Below are 19,458 nucleotides of genomic sequence, written 5' to 3'. Positions count from 1 at the left end.
CAGTTCCAATGGTCTTGTGATTAAGAGACCCATCTGAAACCAGAGAGAGCACTGTGTGAACTGAGTGTGGATCACAACATAGTATTTTCATTCTTTTTGTTTTTGTTTGCTTGCATTTTGTTTTCTTTCTCATTTTTTCCCCTTTTTGATCTGATATTTCTTATGCAGCATGATGTTTATGGAAATATGTATAGAAGAATTGTGCATGTTGAACATGTATTGGATTACTTGTCATATAGGGGAAGGGGTAGAGGGAAGGGAGGGAAAAAATTTGGAACATAAGGCTTTATGAGGGGAAATGTTGAAAATTATCCATGCATATGTTTTGAAAATAAAAGGCTTTAATAAAAAACAAACAAACAAACAAACAAACAAAGAAAAAAAACAGAATCCTATAATGTGTTGTTTACAATAAATACATTTGACACAGAGACACATCCTATTATCATATTTATCATATCAATAATAAAATCAAGAGAAATAATATGATAAACTCAATAGATAGAAAAAAAGCTTTTGAAAAAATACAGCATCCATTCCTATTAAAAACAATTGAGAGTATGGATAAAGGGAGCCATACAGAGAACCAAAACAAGAGTTGACCATATATTAGGGCATAAAATCAAAATCAAATACAAAAAGACATATATATTAAATGCATTTTTTTTCAAACCATGATGCATTAAAAGTCACATGAAATAAAAGGCCAGGGGAAAATGGAGCAAAATTAAATGTAAACTAAATAATATAATTCTAAAGAATGAGTGGGTGAAACAAGAAATCAAAAACACAATCAATGATTTCATCCAAGAGAATGACAACAATAAGACAACATACCAAAATTTGTTCAACTCAAGATCTGTATTTTTGTTACGAGTACACTTAGAGGGTGCAGGTATAATTGGATTTTACTGTGATTATATAAAAGAGAAACGATAGAAGGAAAGATGATTAAGAAAATTGAGTTAAAATGAGGTAAGGTACATCTCATGAAGAGGCAAAAAGACCTATTAACATTGAGGGAAAGAAGGTAGTGGGATGAAAATTATGTGACTCTTATTCTCTTCAGATATGGTTCAAAGAGAGAATTTCAGACACATTTTGCTTCACAGAGAAGCTTGTCTCACCCTACAGGGAAGTAGGAGGGTAAAGAGAAAAGTAAAGGGGGAGGCTAATAGAAGGGAGAACAGAAGTATATGGGGATAGGTATAAAATAAGGGGAAAAGGGCTGGAAAAGGAGAGGGGTGTTTGAGAGAAAACAAGATGGCAGGAAATACAAAGTTAGCAATTTTATTTGTGAATGTGAATAGGATGAACTCTCTCTTAAGGAAGAAGTGCATAGCAGACTGGTTTAAAAGTTAGAATTCTACAATTTGTTGTTTCTAATAAACATATTTAAAGCAGACAGATACTTTTAGAGTAAAGATAAAAGACTGGACCACAATTTATAATGGTTCAGCTGAATTTAAAAAAAAAAAATATCAGGAGTAAAAATCCTGGTCTTAGATAAAATAAAAACAAAACAAAAAAATATGTCTAATTAAAAGACTAAACCACATCCTACTTAAAGGTACTATAGATAATGAAATAATATCAATACTAAATATATATATATGTACCAAATGTCATAGCATCCAAATTCCAGAGGAGAAGTTAAGAGAGATACAAGAAGAATAGAAGAATAAGACAGAAAAAATTTATAATAGTGAAGCATCTCAATCTTGTTCTCTCAGAATGAGATAAACCAAACCACAAAATAAATAAGAAAGAAGTTAAGGAGCTAAATAGAATTCTAGAAAAGTTATGTATGATAAACTTTTAGAAAAAATTGGAAAAAAAACAAATGTAATACATGGAACTGACACAAAAATTGATAATATATTAGGGCATAACAACCACAAAATCAAATACACAAAGAGATAAACAGTAAATGCATGATGATATAAAATTCACATGAGATAAAAGGCCACAGGAAAATAGAGCAAAATTAAATGAAAACTAAATAATCTAATTCTAAAGAATGAGTGGATGAAACAAAAATCATAAACACAATCAATAATTTCATCCAAGAGAATGACAATAATGAGACAATGTATCAAAATTTGTGGGATGCAACGAAAGTGGTTATTAAAGGAAATTTTCTGTGTCTATATAATTACTTGCATGGAATAGAGAAAGAGAAGATCAATGAACTGGGATTGCAATTAAAAAAAGCTAGAAAAAGAATACAATAAAAACTGACAACTCAATCCTGTATTTGAACTTCCAAAAATAAAAAGGAAATTTAATAAAATTGAAAGTGAGGAAACTATTAAATTAATAAATAAAGCTAAGAGTTGGTTTTATGAAAAAAATAGATAAATATTTTGTTAATTTGATTAGAAAAAAGAAAGAAACAATCCAAATTTTGGTCTTAAAAATGAAAAGGGAAAACTATCCACCAATGAAGAGGAAATTAGAGCAATAATTAGGAGTTATTTTGCCCAAATATATGTTGATAAATCTGATAATCTAAGTAAAATGGAGGAACACCTACAAAAATAGAGATTGTTCAGATTAACAGAAGTGGAAGTAAATTATTTAAATAGTCCCATTTTAGAAAAAGAAATTAAACAAGCTATTCATCAACTTCCTAAGAAAAATTCTCCAGGGTGAAATGGATTTACATATGAACATTACCAAACATATATGAAAAAATAGAGAAAGAAGGAGTCCTACCAAATTCCTTTGATGACACAGATAGGGTGCCAATATCTTAACCAGGTAGGGTCAAAGCAGAGAAAGAATATCATAGACAATTTTCCCTAATGCAAATAGATGTAAAAATCTTAAATAAAATATTTGCAAGGAGATTAAAGCAAGTCATACTCCTGATAATACACTATGACTAAGTAGGATTTAAACCAAGAATGCAGGGCTGGTTTAATATTAGGAAAACTATTAGCACAAATTAGCAATTGCCAAACTTTTTTTCCAGTTTTTCCCCTCTTCCCCTACCCCCTGATGATAGGTTGACCAATACATGTTAAATATGTTAAGTATAAATTAAATACAATATACATATACATGTACGAACAGTTTTACTGTGCAAAAAGAATCGAACTTTGAAATAGTATACAATTAGCCTGTGAAGGAAATAAAAAAATTCAGGTGCACAAAAATAGAGGGATTGGGAATTCTATGTAATGGTTCATAGTCATTTTCCAGAGTTCTTTTGTTGGGTGTAGCAGGTTCAGTTCATTACTGCTCTGTTGGAATTGATTTGGTTCATCTCATTGTTGAAGAGGGCCATGTCCATCAGAATTGATCATCATATAGTATTGTTGTTGAAGTATATAATGATCTCTGGATCTTGCTCATTTCATTCAGCATCAGTTCATGTAAGTCTCTCCAGGCCTTTCTGAAATTATCCTGTTGGTCATTTCTTACAGAATAGTAATATTCCATAATATTCATATACCACAATTTATTCAACCATTCTCCTATTGATGGGCATTCACATAGTTTCCAGTTTCTGGACACCACAGAGAAGGCTGCCACAAACATTCTTGCACATACAGGTCCCTTTCCCTTCTTTAAGATGTCTTTGGGATATAAGCCCAGTAGTAACACTGCTGGGACAAAGGGTATGCACAGTTTGATAACTTTTTGAGCATAGTTCCAAATTGCTCTCCAGAATGACTGGATGTATTCAAAATTCAACCACAATGTATTAGTGTCCCTGTTTTTCCAAGTCCCCTCCAACATTTTGCATTATCTTTCCCTGTCATTCTAGCCAATCTGACACGTGTGTAGTGGTAGCCCAGAGTTGTCTTAATTTGCATTTCTCTGAATAATAATAACTTGGGTCATTTTCATATCAATATAAATAATTTTAATTTCTTCATCTGAGTTGTCTTCATATCCTTTGACCATTTATCAATTGGAGAATGGCTTGATTTCTTGTAAATTAGAGTCAATTCTCTATATATTTTGGAAATGAGGCCGTTATCAGAAACTTTGACTGTAAAAATGTTTTCCAGTTTATTGTTTCCCTTCTAATCTTACCTGCATTAGTTTTATTTGTACAAAAACTTTTCAATTTGATATAATCAAAGTTTTATATTTTGTGATAAATAATGATCTCTAGTTCTTCTTTGGACATAAATTCATTCCTCTTCCACAGGTCTGAGAGGTAAACTATCTTATGTTCCTTTACTTTATTTATAATCTCATTCCTTATGCCTAGTTCATGAGCCCATTTTGACCTCATTTTGATGTATGATGTTAAGTGTGGGTCAATGCCTAGGTTCTGCCATATTAATTTCTAATTTCCCCAGCATTTTTTGTCAAACATTGAGTTCTTTTCCAAAAAACTAGGGTCCTTGGGTTTGCCAAACACTAGATTATTAAAATTATTGATTATTTTGTTCTTTGGACCTAACCTATTGTACTTATCAACTAGTCTATTTCTTAGGCAATACCAAATGGTTTTGGTAACTGCTACTTTACAATAAAATTTTAGATCTGGTACTGCTAGGCCACCTTCATTTGATTTTTTTTTTCATTAATTTCCTTGAAATTCTTGACCTTTTGTTTTTTCCATATGAACTTTATTGTTATTTTTTCTAGGTCATTAAAATAGGTTTTTGGGAGTCTGATTGTTATAGCACTAAATAAATAGATTAGTTTAGGTAGTATTGTCATCTTTATTACATTTCCTTGCCCTATCCAAGAACATTTAATATTTTCCCCTTGGTTAGGTCAGACTTAATTTGTATGGAAAGTGTTTTGTAGTTTTGCTCATATAGATCCTGACTTTCCCTTGGCAGATAGATCCCTAAATAATTTATACTATCGGTATTTACCTTAAATGGAATTTCTCTTTGTAACTCTTAACTGTTGGTTTTGTTAGTGATATATAAGATTGCTGATGATTTATGTGGCTTTATTTTGTATCCTGCAACTTTGCTAAAGGTGTGGATTATTTCTAGTAGCTTTTTAGTAGAATCTTTGGGGTTTTCTAAGTATACCATCATATCATCAGTAAAGAATAATTTGGTTTCCTCATTACCTACTGTAATTCTTTTAATCCCTTTCTCAACTCTTATTGCCAAAGCTAGCATTTCTAATACAATAATGAACAGTAATGGTGATAGTGGACAACCTTGTTTCACTTCTGATCTTATTGGGAATGGTTGCAATTTATTCCCTTTACATACGATGCTTATTGATGTTTTTCAAAAGATGCTACTGATTATTTTAAGGAAAAGTCCATTTATTCCTATACTCTCACGTGTTTTTAATAGGAATGGATGTAGGATTATATCAATACTTTTTCTGCATCTATTGAGATGATCATATGGTTTTTGTTAATTTGGTTTCCAATTACTTTTTGGTCTATTTACCCCTAGCTTTTTGCTGAATGTAGTTTTTATTGCATAATGATCTGAAAAGAATGCATTTACTATTTCTGCCTTTCTACATTTAATTTTGAGGTCTTGATGTCCTAATACATGGTCAATTTTTGCATGGGTTCCATGAACTGCTGAGAAGAAAGTATACTCCTTTCTGTCTGCATACAATTTTCTCCATAGAACTATCATATCTAACTTTACTAATATTCTATATACCTCTTTAACTTCTTTCTTATTTGATTTGTGGTTTGATTTATCTAATTCTGAGAGTGCAAGGTTGAGATCTCCCACTAATATAAATTTGGCATCTATTTCGCCTTGTAACTGTCTTAACTTCTCCTTTAGGAAGTTAGATCCTATACTACTTGGTGCATATGTGTTTAGTATTGATATTGCTTCATTGTCTATGCTACTCTTTAGCAAGATATGCTTTCCTTCCTTATCTCTTTTAATTAGATCAATTTTAGCTTTTACTTGATCTGAGATAAGGATGGCTACCTCTGGGTTTTTTTTTTTTTTTTTTTTTTTAAACTTCACCTGAAGCATAATAGTTTCTGCTCCAGCCTTTTACCTTTACTCTGTATGTATCAACCTGCATTAAATTAATTTCCTGTAAACAACATATTATAAGATTCTTGCTTTTGATCCAGTCTGCTATCTACCTTCACTTTATGGGTAAACACATTCACATTTATAATTAAAACTACAAATTCTATATTTCCTGGCATCTTATTATCCCCTGATTATGCTTTTCTTTTTCTTACCTTTCCTTCTCCCTTTCCCCAATATTAAACTTATAAGCATTATTTGTTTCATGCAGCTCTCCCTCTTTATTTTAGAATCCCTCCCACATTTGAATCCCTTCCCCTTTCTTACACCTTTTCCTTATTACTATTTTCCTTTTCATTTTTCTTCTCCCACTTTTTAATGAGGAGAGAGAAGTTTCTCTGTAAACCAGATATTTCCATTATTTTTTCTTTGAGATAAATCTGATGAGAGTTGGATTCACACAATGTTCCTCCCCATCCCTAGATGCTTTCAGATATGATAGGCTTCCTTTGCCTATTCGTGGGTTATAATTTCTCTTTTTTTCTCTCTGTTTCCCTTTTTCTGATACTATCCCCTTTCCACTTCTACTTCCCTTTTTTATAACAGTAATATCAAATTATACATGCATGTTTTATGTATGTCCATAAAAGAAGTATAGTTCTCAAGACTTCTTTTTACCTATTTCTGTTTCTCCTGATTCCTATACTTGGAGGTCAATTTTTCTTGTTTAGCTTTGGTTTTTTTCCTTAGAAACAAATGTCCATCCTCTTCCATGGAAGAAATGCTAAACTTAGATGGGTAATTTATTCTTAGCTGCATTCCAAGTTCCTTTGCCTTTTGGAATATCAGATTCCAGGCCCTTTGATCTTTTAATTTGGAAGCAGCTACATCTTGAGTAGTTCTTATTGTGCCTCCTTGTTATTTTGAATTGTTTTTTTTTTTTTTTTTCTGGTTGCTTATAATATTTTTCCTTAGTCTGTTTTTTTTTTTTTCTAAAATTTAGCCACAATATTTTCTTGAAATTTTTATTTTTGGGTCTCTTTCAGAAGGTGTAATAATTTTCAGAAAGTGTAATAATAGTTTTTCTAATATTAAACTAGCCCTGCATTCCTGGTAGAAATCCTACTTGATTAACCTGGAGAAGATTTTATGAAGTCTTTTTGCTAATATCTAATTTAAGGTTTTATCATCAATATTCATTAAGGAAATTGGTCTATAGTTTTCTTTCTCCATTTTCGACCTGCCTGGTTTAGGTGTCAGTACCATAGCTGTGTCGTAAAAGGAGTTTGGTAGGACTCCTCCATCCCTTATTTTTTCAAATAGTTTATATAACATTGGGGCTAATTGTTCTTTAAATGTGTGGTAGAATTCACATGTAAATCCATCTGGACCTAGGGATTTTTTCTTGGGGAGTTGATTAATAGCTTGTTCTATTTCTTTTTCTGAAATGGGACTATTTAAGCAATTTACTTCCTGCTCTGTTAATCTGGGAAGCCTATATTTTTAGAGGAAGTCATCCTTTTCACTTAAGCTTTCAAATTTATTGGCATAAAGTTGGGCAAAGTAATTCCTTATTATTGCTCTAAATTCCTCTTCATTGGTGTAAAGATCCCTCTTTTCATTTTTAAGACTAACAATTTGATTTTCCTCTTTCCCTTTTCTGATCAGATTTACCAAAGGTTTATCTATTTTATTGGCTTTTCATAAATCCAACTCTTAGTTTTATTTATTAATTCAATTTTTTTAGGTTTTTTTTTTACCTTTTTACCTTCAATGTTATTGATTTCTCCTTTGAATTTTAGAATTTCAAGTTTAGTTTTTGGTTGGGGGTATTTAATTTGGTCTTTTTCTAACTTTTTGAGTTGCAAGCCCAATTCATTGATCTTCTCTTTCTGTATTTTATTCAAGTAAGCCTATAAAGATATAATATTTCCCCTTATTACTGCTTTAGCTGCATCACACAAATTTTGGTATGATGTCTCATCCTTGTTATTATCTTGGGTGAAATTATTAATTATTTCTATAATTTGCTGTTTCACCCAATAATTCTTTAAGATGAGATTATTTAGTTTCCAATTACTTTTTTGGTCTATTTACCCCTAACTTCTTGTTAAATGTAGTTTTTTATTGCATTGTGATCTGAGAAGAAAACATTTACTATTTCTGCCTTCCTGCATTTAATTTTGAGATCTTTATATCCCAATATATGGTCAATTTTTGTATAAGTTCCATGAACTGCTGAGAAGAAAGTGTACTCCTTTCTACCACCATTCAGTTTTCTCCAAAGATCTATCATACCTAATTTTTCTAATGTTCTATTTACCTCTTTATTATCTTTCTTATTTGTTTTGTTGTTTGATTTATATAATTCTGAGAGTTCACGGTTGAGATCTCCCACTATTATAGTTTTGCTGTCTATTTCTTCTTGCAACTCTCTTAACTTTTCCTTTAGGAAGTTAGATGCTATACCACTTGGTGCATATATGTTTAGTATTGGTATGGCTTCATTTTCTATGCTACTTTTTAGCAGGATATAGTTTCCTTCCTTATCTCTTTTGATTAGGTCAGTTTCTGTTTTTGCTTGATCTGAGATAAGGATGGCTATCCTTGCTTTTTTGGCTTCACCTGAGGCATAATAGATTCTGCTCCAGCTTTTGACCTTTACTCTGTATTTATCTCACTACTTTAAATTTGCTTACTGTAAACAACATTTTGTGGGGTTCTGACTTTTGATGCAGTGTGCTATTCACCTCTGCTTAATGTGAGAGAGTTCATCCCATTCACATTTAGAGTTAAAATGACTAATTCTGTATTTCCTGCCATCATATTATCCCCAGATATTTCTTTTTTTTTCCCCTTGTCTCCTCTGAACCCAGTATCAAACTTATGGACCCCACTTGTGATGCACAGCCCTCCCTTTTTAGTATCACTCCCCCTTCCTTTTAAGTCCATTTCCCTTTCTTGTACCCTTCCCTTATTCCCCTTTTCCTTTTCCCTTTTCCTCTTCTGCCTTTTAATGATGTGAGAGAGAATTCTCTGAAAAACAATTATGTCAATTATTTACTCTTTGAGCCTACTCTGATGAGAGGAAGATTCACACAATGTTTCTCCCCCTCTCTAAATTCCCTTAGATGTGGTAGATTTTCTATGCCTCTTCCTGGGATGTAGTTTCCCTCTTTTTATCTCTCCTTTCCCATTTTCTGATACTATCCATTTCCCTTTACTACTTCCATTTTTTAAAATTATATCAGTAAAATCAAGTTATCCATGTGAACTTTCTGTATATCCACAATAGAGATACAGTTCTCAAAATTTCTTTTTGCCTTTTTCTGCTTCTCTGCAGTCTTGTGGATGTAGTTCAATTTTTTTTTTTTTTTGGTTTGTTTTTGTTTAAGTCTGTTTTTTTTTTTTTTTTTCCTTTGAACCAAATGGAATTCCTCTGTTTCATTAAATGCCCATCTCTTTCCATGGAAAAAAAAATGCTAAGCTTACCTGGGTAGTTTATTCTTGGTTGCATTCCAGGTTCTCTTGCCTTTCGGAATATCAGTTTCCAGGCCCTTTGATCCTTTAATGTGGAGGCAGCCAGATCTTGAGTGACCCTTATTGTGGGTCCTTTATATTTGAATTGTTTTTTTTTTTTTTTTTCCTAGCTGCTTGCAATATTTTTCCTAAGTTTGGTAGTTCTGCAGCTTAGCCACAATGTTCCGAGGAGTTCTATTTTAGAGTATTTTTCAGAAGGTGTTTGATGAATTCTTTCAACGCCTATTTTCCCTTCTCTTTCTATTATCTCTTTACAGTTCTCATTGATGATTTCCTGTAAAATAGAATCTAGGCTCTTTTTTTCATCATAATTTTCAGGAAGTCCAATGATCCTCAGATTATCTCTCCTATATCTATTTTCTAGGTCTATAGATTTTCCCAGTAAATATTTGACGTTATTCTCCAGCTTTTCATTTTTTTTTTCTTTGACTGATTCTTGGTTTTCAATGAATCATTCATTTCTATTTGTTCAGTCCTGATTTTTAATGAGTTTTTTTCTTCATTCACATTTTTAAGTTCTTTTTGTATATGTCCAATTGGGTTTTTAAATGAATTATTTTACTCTGTGGAATTTTTTTCCATTTCACTTTTTTTTTTTTTTTTTTTTTTTTTTTTTTTTTTTTTTAGTGAGTTATTTTCTTTTTCCAATTCACAAATGCTACTTTCTTGGGAATTTTTTATCTTTTCCAGTTCAGAAATCCTACTTTCCTGTGATTTTTTTAACCTTTACTAATTCACAAATTTTGTTGCCCTGCACCTCCTGTGAATTCTTTATTTTTTCCAACTCAAATTTCAGGACGTTGTTATTCTCTATCACAGCTTCTCTTTCCTTTCCCCATTTTTCTTCAAACTCTCTTAACTTTTTAATAGTCTCTTCTAGGAGAGAGTTATGTGATGAGGGGCAGCTTCATTCCCCTTTAGGGTATTATCTGGAGACTGCTGCTTTTAGACTCCTCAGGGTTGGATACCCATTCTTTCTCTTTATAGAAAGTGTCAGGGGGGCGGAGCCAAGATGGCAGAGAAGATACACGTGATTCTTTATGCTCCTTTCTTCCCTCACAACCAACTAGATAAAATCAGCCTCAGAAATAGCACTGGACAGATAGAATCCACAAGGACTGTAAGCACGACTTACCAGCTGAAGAGAATCTGCAATTTCAACAGGAAAGGTCAGCTCCCAGGGGAGGAAGAAGAAAGGCCAGCACAGACGGCTGGGTACTGGCACGCTGCGCCGATCGTACTGGGGAGGGCTCTGGGATCAGAGAAGCCCCTGAGATAGAGGAATCTGGCACAGGCTGTTAGCTCTTCTCTGCTTATAATACAGCAGTTCAGAAGAGAAATCAAGCCAATTTAAAATTTTAAAACCAGATTAGATCTTCCCGGATCCTGGGGGTGACTCAGCAGATCTTGGCACTGTGGGTTTGGCCGACATAGGCAATCCAGGCTTTCACCTGGGAGTAGTTAAGAGATTGAAAAGTGGGCGGGGCGTTAACTCATAGTGCCTGGCTTGGCTGGAGGCTGTGGAATGGAAGTCCCAGAGAAGCAGAACCTTTGAACTAGAGAACGCGGTTTCTGGCAGACACTTCCTGTTGGAGCTAAGGGGCTTTTCACAACACCTGCTGCTGACATCCATGCCCCACTGGGACGCATAGGGTGGGCTTTTTTGTCACCTTTGCTTTCAGTCTCAAACCTCAGGGAAGCCGCTAGAACACAGTGCCCTCAAAGCACTGCAGTGCTGATCACCTGTGAGGCACTTCCAGGGAGAGGGTGGCGAACTCTCTCCCAGAGCTCTCTCTTAGCTCAGGTGCAGGGCTGCTGCATCCACCCAGTCTGGGAGGAAGCTGGTAAAGAAATAAATAAATAATTTCCTACCTCAGGGACAGACCCCAAAAGATTTTTTAAGGATGAGTAAAAAGCCAAGAAAAACTATGATTCCGTCTACACAGAGAAAGAGCGGGTATCCAATCCCGAGGAAGTTAATAGCAGAGAGTCAGCAGATAGCAACATAAAGGGGAACGATTCCTGCCCCCCATCACATAACTCTCCCTTTGAAGAGAATATTAAAAAATTAAGAGAGTTTGAAGAAAAATGGGGAAAGGAAAGGGAAGCTATGACAGAGAATAACAACATTCTGAAATTGGAGTTGGAAAAAATAAAGAATTCACAGGAGATGAAGGGAAACAAAATTAATGAATTAGAAAAGGTAAAAAAATCACAGGAAAATAGGATTTCTGAATTGGAGAAGATAAAAAAGTCCCAAGAAAATAAGATTTCTGAATTGGAAAAAGAAAATAATTCTCAAAAAAAAAAAAAAAAAAACTTAGGGAAATGGAAAAAAATTCAATAGAGCAAAATAATTCATTTAAAAACGAAATTGGGCATTTACAAAAAGAACTAAAAACGGTGAAAGAAGAAAATAACTCCTTAAAAGTCAGGATGGAACAAATAGAAATGAATGATTCACAGAGAAGCCAAGAATCAGTCAAACAAAACAAAAAAAAATGAGAAGTTGGAGAACAACGTCAAATACTTACTGGGAAAATCTATAGACCTGGAAAATAGATATAGGAGAGATAATCTGCGGATCATTGGACTTCCCGAAAACTATGACCAAAAAAAGAGCCTAGATTCTATTTTACAGGAAATTATCAAAGAGAACTGTACAAAGATAAGAGAAACAGAGGGGAAAGTAGATGTTGAAAGAATTCATAGAACTCCTTCTGAAATAGACCCTAAAAAAAGAACACCACAGGATTATTGTGGCTAAGCTGCAGAATTACCACACAAAGGAGAAAATCCTGCAAGCAGCTAGAAAAAAAACAATTTAAATACCAAGGTGCCATAATAAGGGTCAGCCAAGATCTGGCTGCCTCCACATTCAAAGATAGAAGGGCCTGGAACCTGATATTCCATAAGGCAAAAGATCAAGGATTACAACCAAGAATAAATTACCCAGCTAAGTTTAGCATCTTTTTCCATGGAAGAAGATGGTCATTCAATGAAATAGAGGAATTCCATATGTTTCTAAGAAAAAAACTAGACTTAAACAAAAAATTTGATCTAAATCCACAATACTGAAGAGAAACAGAAAAAGGTACACAGAACCCTTGAAAACTATAACTCTGTTGTGGGTATATAGAAAGTACGCATGGATAATTTGATTTTACTGATATAAAAGAAAAAAAAAAGGAGGGGGTGTAGTAAAGGGAAGTGGGTACTATCAGAAAAAGGGGAGGGTGTGATAAAAAGAGGGAACCTACATCACAGGAAGAGGCATAGAAAATACACCATATCTGAGGGAATTTAGTGAGGGGGAGAATCATTGTGTGAATCTTACTCTCAGCAGAAGAGGCTCAAAGAGTAAATAATTAATATATTTGTTTTTCAGAGAATTATCTCTCACCTCATTAAAAGGGGGGAGAGGAAAAGGGAAAAGGAAAAGGAGAATAAGGGAAGGGACGTGGAGGGAGGGGGGACGGATACTACAAAAAAAAGGGAGGGCTGTACGTCACAAGGGTGGTCTATAAATTAAATATTGGGGAAGGGGTTCAGGGGGTCAAGGAAAAAAGCATAATCTGGGGATAATATGATGGGAGGAAATACAGAATTAGTAAGTTTAACTGTAAATGTGAATGTGATGAACGCTCCCATCAAATGGAGACAGATAGCAGACTGGATCAAAAATCAGAACCCTACAATATGTTGTTTACTAGGAAACACACTTAAAGCAGGGAGATACATATAGGGTCAAGGTAAAAGGTTGGAGCAGAATCTATTATGCTTCAATTTAAGCCAAAAAAAACAGGGGTAGCTATCCTTATCTCAGATCAAGCAAAAGCAGAAGTTGATCTAATTAAAAGAGATAAGGAAGGAAACTATATCCTGCTGAAAGGTAGCATAGATAATGAAGCCATATCGATACTAAACATATATGCACCAAGTGGTATAGCATCTAACTTTCTAAAGGAAAAGTTAAGAGAGTTGCAAGAAGAAATAGACAGTAAAACTATAATAGTGGGAGATCTCAACCTTGCACTCTCAGATTTAGACAAATCAAACCACAAAACAGACAAGAAAGAAATTAAAAAAGTAAATAGAACATTAGAAAAACTAGGTATGATAGACCTTTGGAGAAAACTGAATTGCAATAGAAAGGAATATACTTTCTTCTCAGCAGTTGATGCATGGATCCTATACAAAAATTGACAATATATTAGGTCATAAAGATATCAAAATTAAATGTAGGAAGGCAGAAATAATAAATGCCTTCTTCTCAGATCACAATGCATTAAAGCTACATTCAGTAAAAAGTTAGGGATAAATAGACCAAAAAGTATTTGGAAACCGAATAATCTCATCTTAAAGAATGACTGGGTGAAAGAGCAAATTATAGAAACAATTAATAATTTCACCCAAGATAATGACAATGATGAGACAACTTACCAAAATCTGTGGGATGTAGCTAAAGCAGTAATAAGGGGAAATTTTATATCTTTAGAGCCTTATTTGAAGAAAATAGAGAAAGAGAAGATTAACGAATTGGGCTTGCAACTTAAAAGGCTAGAAAAAGACCAAATTAAAAACCCCCAACCAAAAACTAAACTTGAAATACAAAAATTAAAAGGAGAAATCAATAATATTGAAAGTAAAAAAAAAAAAAAAAAACTATTGAATTAATAAATAAAACAAGAGTTGGTTTTATGAAAAAGCTAATAAGATAGATAATCCTTTGGTAAATATGATCAGAAAAAAGAAAGAGGAAAATCAAAATGTTAGTCTTACAAATGAAAAGGGGGATCTTTCCACCAATGAAGAGGAAATTAGAAAAATAATAAGGAGTTACTTTGCCCAACTTTATGCCAATAAATATGATAACTTAAGTGAAATGGATGACTTCCTCCAAAAATATAGGCTTCCTAGATTAACAGAGGAGGAAATAAATTGCTTAAATAGTCCCATTTCAGAAAAAGAAATAGAACAAGCTATTAATCAACTCCCCAAGAAAAAATCCCCAGGACCAGATGCATTTACATGTGAATTCTACCAAACATTTAAAGAACAATTAGCCCCAATGCTATATAAAATATTCGAAAAAACAGGGTATGAAGGAGTCCTACCAAACTCCTTTTATGACACAGACATGGTACTGATACCTAAACCAGGTCGATTGAAAACTGAGAAAGAAAATTATAGACCAATTTCCTTAATGAATATTGATGTTAAAATCTTAAATATGATATTAGCAAAAAGACTTCAGAAAATCATCCCCAAGATAATACACTATGATCAGGTAGGATTCATACCAGGAATGCAGGGATGGTTTAATATTAGGAAAACTATTAGTATAATTGACCATATTAATAATCAAATTAATAAAAACCATATGATCATCTCAATAGATGCAGAAAAAGCATTTAACAAAATCCAACATCCATTCCTACTAAAAATGCTTGAGAGTATAGGAATAAATGGACTATTCATTAGAATAATCAGGAGCATATATTTAAGACCTTCAGTAAGCATAACATGCAATAGAAATAAACTGCAACCTTTCCCAGTAAGATCAGGAGTGAAAAAAGTTTGCCCACTATCACCATTACTATTCAGTATAGCACTAGAAACGCTAGCCTCAGCAATAAGAGCCGAGAAAAAGATTCAAGGAATTAGAGTAGGAAATGAGGAAATCAAACTATCACTCTTTGCAGATGACATGATGGTATACTTAGAGAACCCCAAAGACTCTGCTAAAAAGCTATTAGAAATATTTCAGAATTTTAGCAAAGTGGCAGGATACAAAATAAATCCACATAAATCCTCACCATTCTTATATATCACCCACAAAATGCAACAGCAAGAGAAACAAAGAGAAATTCCATTCCAAACAAATGTTGAGAGTATAAAGTATTTGGGAATCCATCTACCAAAGAATAGTCAGGAATTATATGAGCAAAATTACAAAACACTTGCCACAAAAATAAAGTCAGATTTAAATAATTGGAAAGACATTCAGTGCTCTTGGATAGGCCGAGTGAATATAATAAAGATGAAAATACTCCCCAAACTTATCTATTTATTTAGTGCTATACCAATCAGACTCCCAAGAAACTATTTCAATGACCTAGAAAAAATAACAACAAAATTCATATGGAAGAATAAAAGATCGAGAATTGCAAGGGAACTAATTAAAAAAAAAGTCAGAGGAAGGTGGTGGTCTAAGTGTACCTGATCTAAAGCTATATTATATAGCAGCAGTCACCAAAACCATTTGGTACTGGCTAAAAAATAGAATGGTAGATCAGTGGAACAGATTAGATACAATGGACAAAAAGGGGTACATCTATAGCAATCTAATCTTTGACAAACCCAAAGATACCTACATTAGGGCCAAAAATTCATTATTCGGAAGAAACTGTTGGGAAAACTGAAAATTAGTATGGCAGAAATTAGATATGGATCCGCACTTAATACCATATACCAAGATAAGATCAAAATGGGTCCATGATTTAGGCATAAAGAATGAGATAATCAATAGATTAGAGGAACAGAGAATAGTCTACCTCTCAGGACTGTGGAGGAGGAAGGAATTTATAACCAGAGGGAATTAGAGATCATTATTGATCACAAAATAGAAGATTTTGATTACATCAAACTAAAAAGTTTCTGTACAACCAATAACTCATGCAAACAAGATTAGAAGGGAAGTAACAAATTGGGAAAATATTTTTAAAGTTAAAGGTTCTGACGAAGGTCTCATTTCCAAAATCTATAGAGAACTGACCCTGATTTATAAGAAACCAAACCATTCTCCAGTTGATAAATCGATCAAGGGATATGAACAGACAATTCTCAGATGATGAAATTGAAACTATTTCCACTCATATTAAAGAGTGTTCCAAATCACTACTGATCAGAGAAATGCAAATTAAGACATCTCTGAGATACCGCTACACACCTGTCAGATTGGCAGATGACAGGAACAAATAATGATGAATGTTGGAGGGGATGTGGGATAACTGGGACACTGATACTTTGTTGGTGGAGTTGTGAAACAATCCAGCCATTCTGGAGAGTAATTTGGAACTATGCCCAAAAAGTTATCAAACTGTGCATACCCTTTGACCCAGCATTGCTGTTATTGGGATTATATCCCAAAGAAATACTAAAGAGTGGAAAGGGACCTGTATGTGCCAAAATGTTTATGGCAGCTCTTTTTGTTGTAGCTAGAAACTGGAAATTAAATGGATGTCCATCAATTGGAGAATGGTTGGGTAAATTGTGGTATATGAAGGTTATGGAATATTATTGCTCTGTAAGAAATGACCAGCAGGAGGAATACAGAGATGCTTGGAGAGACTTCAATCAACTGTTGCTGAATGAAATGACAAGAACCAGAAGATCACTATACACTTCAAGAACAGTACTGTATGAGGATGTATTCTGATGGAAGTGGAAATCTTCAACATAAAGAAGATCCAACTCACTTCCAGTTGATCAATGATGGACAGAAATAACTATACCCAGAGAAGGAACACTGGGAAGCGAATGTAAATTGTTAGCACTACTGTCTATCTACCCAGGTTACTTATACCTTCGGAAGCTAATAATTAATATGCAACAAGAAAATGGTATTTACACACATATATTGTATCTAGATTATATTGTAACACATGTAAAATGTATGGGATTGCCTGCCATCGGGGGGAGGGAGTGGAGGGAGGGAGGGGATAATTTGGAAAAATGAATAAAAAAATTAAAAAAAAAAAAAAGAAACCAAACCATTCTCCAGTTGATAAATCGTCAAGGGATATGAACAGACAATTCTCAGATGATGAAATTGAAACTATTTCCACTCATATGAAAGAGTGTTCCAAATCACTACTGATCAGAGAAATGCAAATTAAGACAACTCAGAGATACCACTACACACCTGTCAGATTGGCTAAGATGACAGGAACAAATAATGATGAATGTTGGAGGGGATGTGGGATAACTGGGACACTGATACATTGTTGGTGGAGTTGTGAAAGAATCCAGCCATTCTGGAGAGCAATTTGGAACTATGCCCCAAAAGTTGTCAAACTGTGCATACCCTTTGACCCAGCATTGCTGTTATTGGGATTATATCCCAAAGAAATACTAAAGAGTGGAAAGGGACCTGTATGTGCCAAAATGTTTGTGGCAGCTCTTTTTGTTGTAGCTAGAAACTGTAAGTTGAATGGATGTCCATCAATTGGAGAATGGTTGGGTAAATTATGATATATGAAGGTTATGGAATATTATTGCTCTGTAAGAAATGACCAGCAGGAGGAATACAGAGATGCTTGGAGAGACTTACACCAACTGATTCTGAGTGAAAAGAACAGAACCAGAAGATCGCTGTACACTTCAACAACAATACTGTATCTATCTACCCAGGTTACTTATATCTTCGGAATCTAATACTTAATGTGCAACAAGAAAATGGTATTTACACACATATATTGTATCTAGGTCATATTGTAACACATGTAAAATGTATGGGATTACCTGTCATCAGGGGGAGGGAGTGGAGGGAGGGAGGGTATAATTTGGAAAATGGAAAAAAAAAAAAAAGAAAGTGTCAATTGTTTTCTTCAGTGTCTTACTCACTGTTAAAACTCGGTGAGGTCAGCCCTGTGGATAGCAAATTTACCAGCTTCCTCCCAAAACGGATGGAAAGGAGCAAAATTGTGACTGGGCTATGAGAGAGCTCTGGGAGAGAGTTCCCCTCCCTCTCTCCCTGGAAATGGTGTTTAGCATGGCTGCATTGTGAGGAGTACCCAGTGAAGGACCCCCACTTTTTGCCCTAGTGACTTCCCTGAGGCTAGAGCCTGAAGAGTAAAAGTGTCACAAATCTAGCCAAAGCCTCCTGTGGTGCCGGATATTAGCAGCTGACCTGAGAAAAACTCTTGCACTCAAACTTGAAGTCTCTGCCCGGGATGCACCGTTTTTGCTGCAGGGGTTTCATTGCTGTGGGAGTTTAGCTGCTGAGGGATTTTCACTACTGCAAGAATTTCACTGCCTCAGGCTGAGCCCCATACTATGTGTATGAGAGGCTGCCCCAGGCTGTGTCCCCCACTGTTCAGGCTCTTAACTGCCCCAAGGAAAAGCTCTGTACAGCAGATGGTGGCTGTACAGCCATGCCGAGATTGGTGTTGGTGGTTTGGGTTAGTTTTCTTGTCTGGCTTTTTATTTTAAAGTGGCTTTAATTTCTCTTCAATCTGTTGTTTTACAAACAGAGTACAACTATCAGCCTATGCCAAAGTCCTCTATCTCAGTAGCTTCTCTGATCCCAGTGTTCTCCCCAGACCATTTGGCACAATATGCTAGCCTGTAGTCCAACCCTGTCTGTTCTAGTCTTTTTGTTTTCCTCCTCTCAGAACCGACCTTTTCTGTCGAAATTCCAGATTTTCATCAACTTGTAAGTTGTGCTTCTAATCCTTGTGGATTTTATCAGTCCAGCAATATTTTTGAGGCTGATTTAACTAGTTGGTATTGAAGGAAGAAGGGAGCTTAGAAATCTGCGTGTATCTTCTCTGCCATCTTGGCTCCCCAGGTCTGTTGCTTTTCAAGTAGATATTTAACATTTTTTTTAATGTTTTTACATTTTTTTTGTTTTTTTTTTAGTTTTAATTGAATGATTCTCGATGTCTAAATGAATCATTCATTTCTATTAGTTTAATTCTAATTTTTTTTGATTTTTGAAAACAGTTTATTTTCTTTTTTTTATTTAGAATTTTTTTTCACAGTATATATGCATGAGTAATGTTTTTTTATTATATTATCCCTTGCATTCATTTTTCCAAATTATCCCCCCCCCCTCTGTTGCCTCCCCCCGAGGACAGGCAATCCCATACATTTTACATGCGTTACAATAAAACCTAGATACAAGATATGTGTGTAAATACCATTTTCTTGTTGCACATTAAGTATTAGATTCCGAAGGTATAAGTAA

Source organism: Sminthopsis crassicaudata, chromosome 4, assembly GCF_048593235.1.
Source record: "Sminthopsis crassicaudata isolate SCR6 chromosome 4, ASM4859323v1, whole genome shotgun sequence".
Taxonomy (NCBI): Eukaryota; Metazoa; Chordata; class Mammalia; order Dasyuromorphia; family Dasyuridae; genus Sminthopsis; species Sminthopsis crassicaudata.
The sequence above is the reverse complement of the archived record's forward strand: the minus strand, read 5'-3'. Positions refer to the sequence as shown.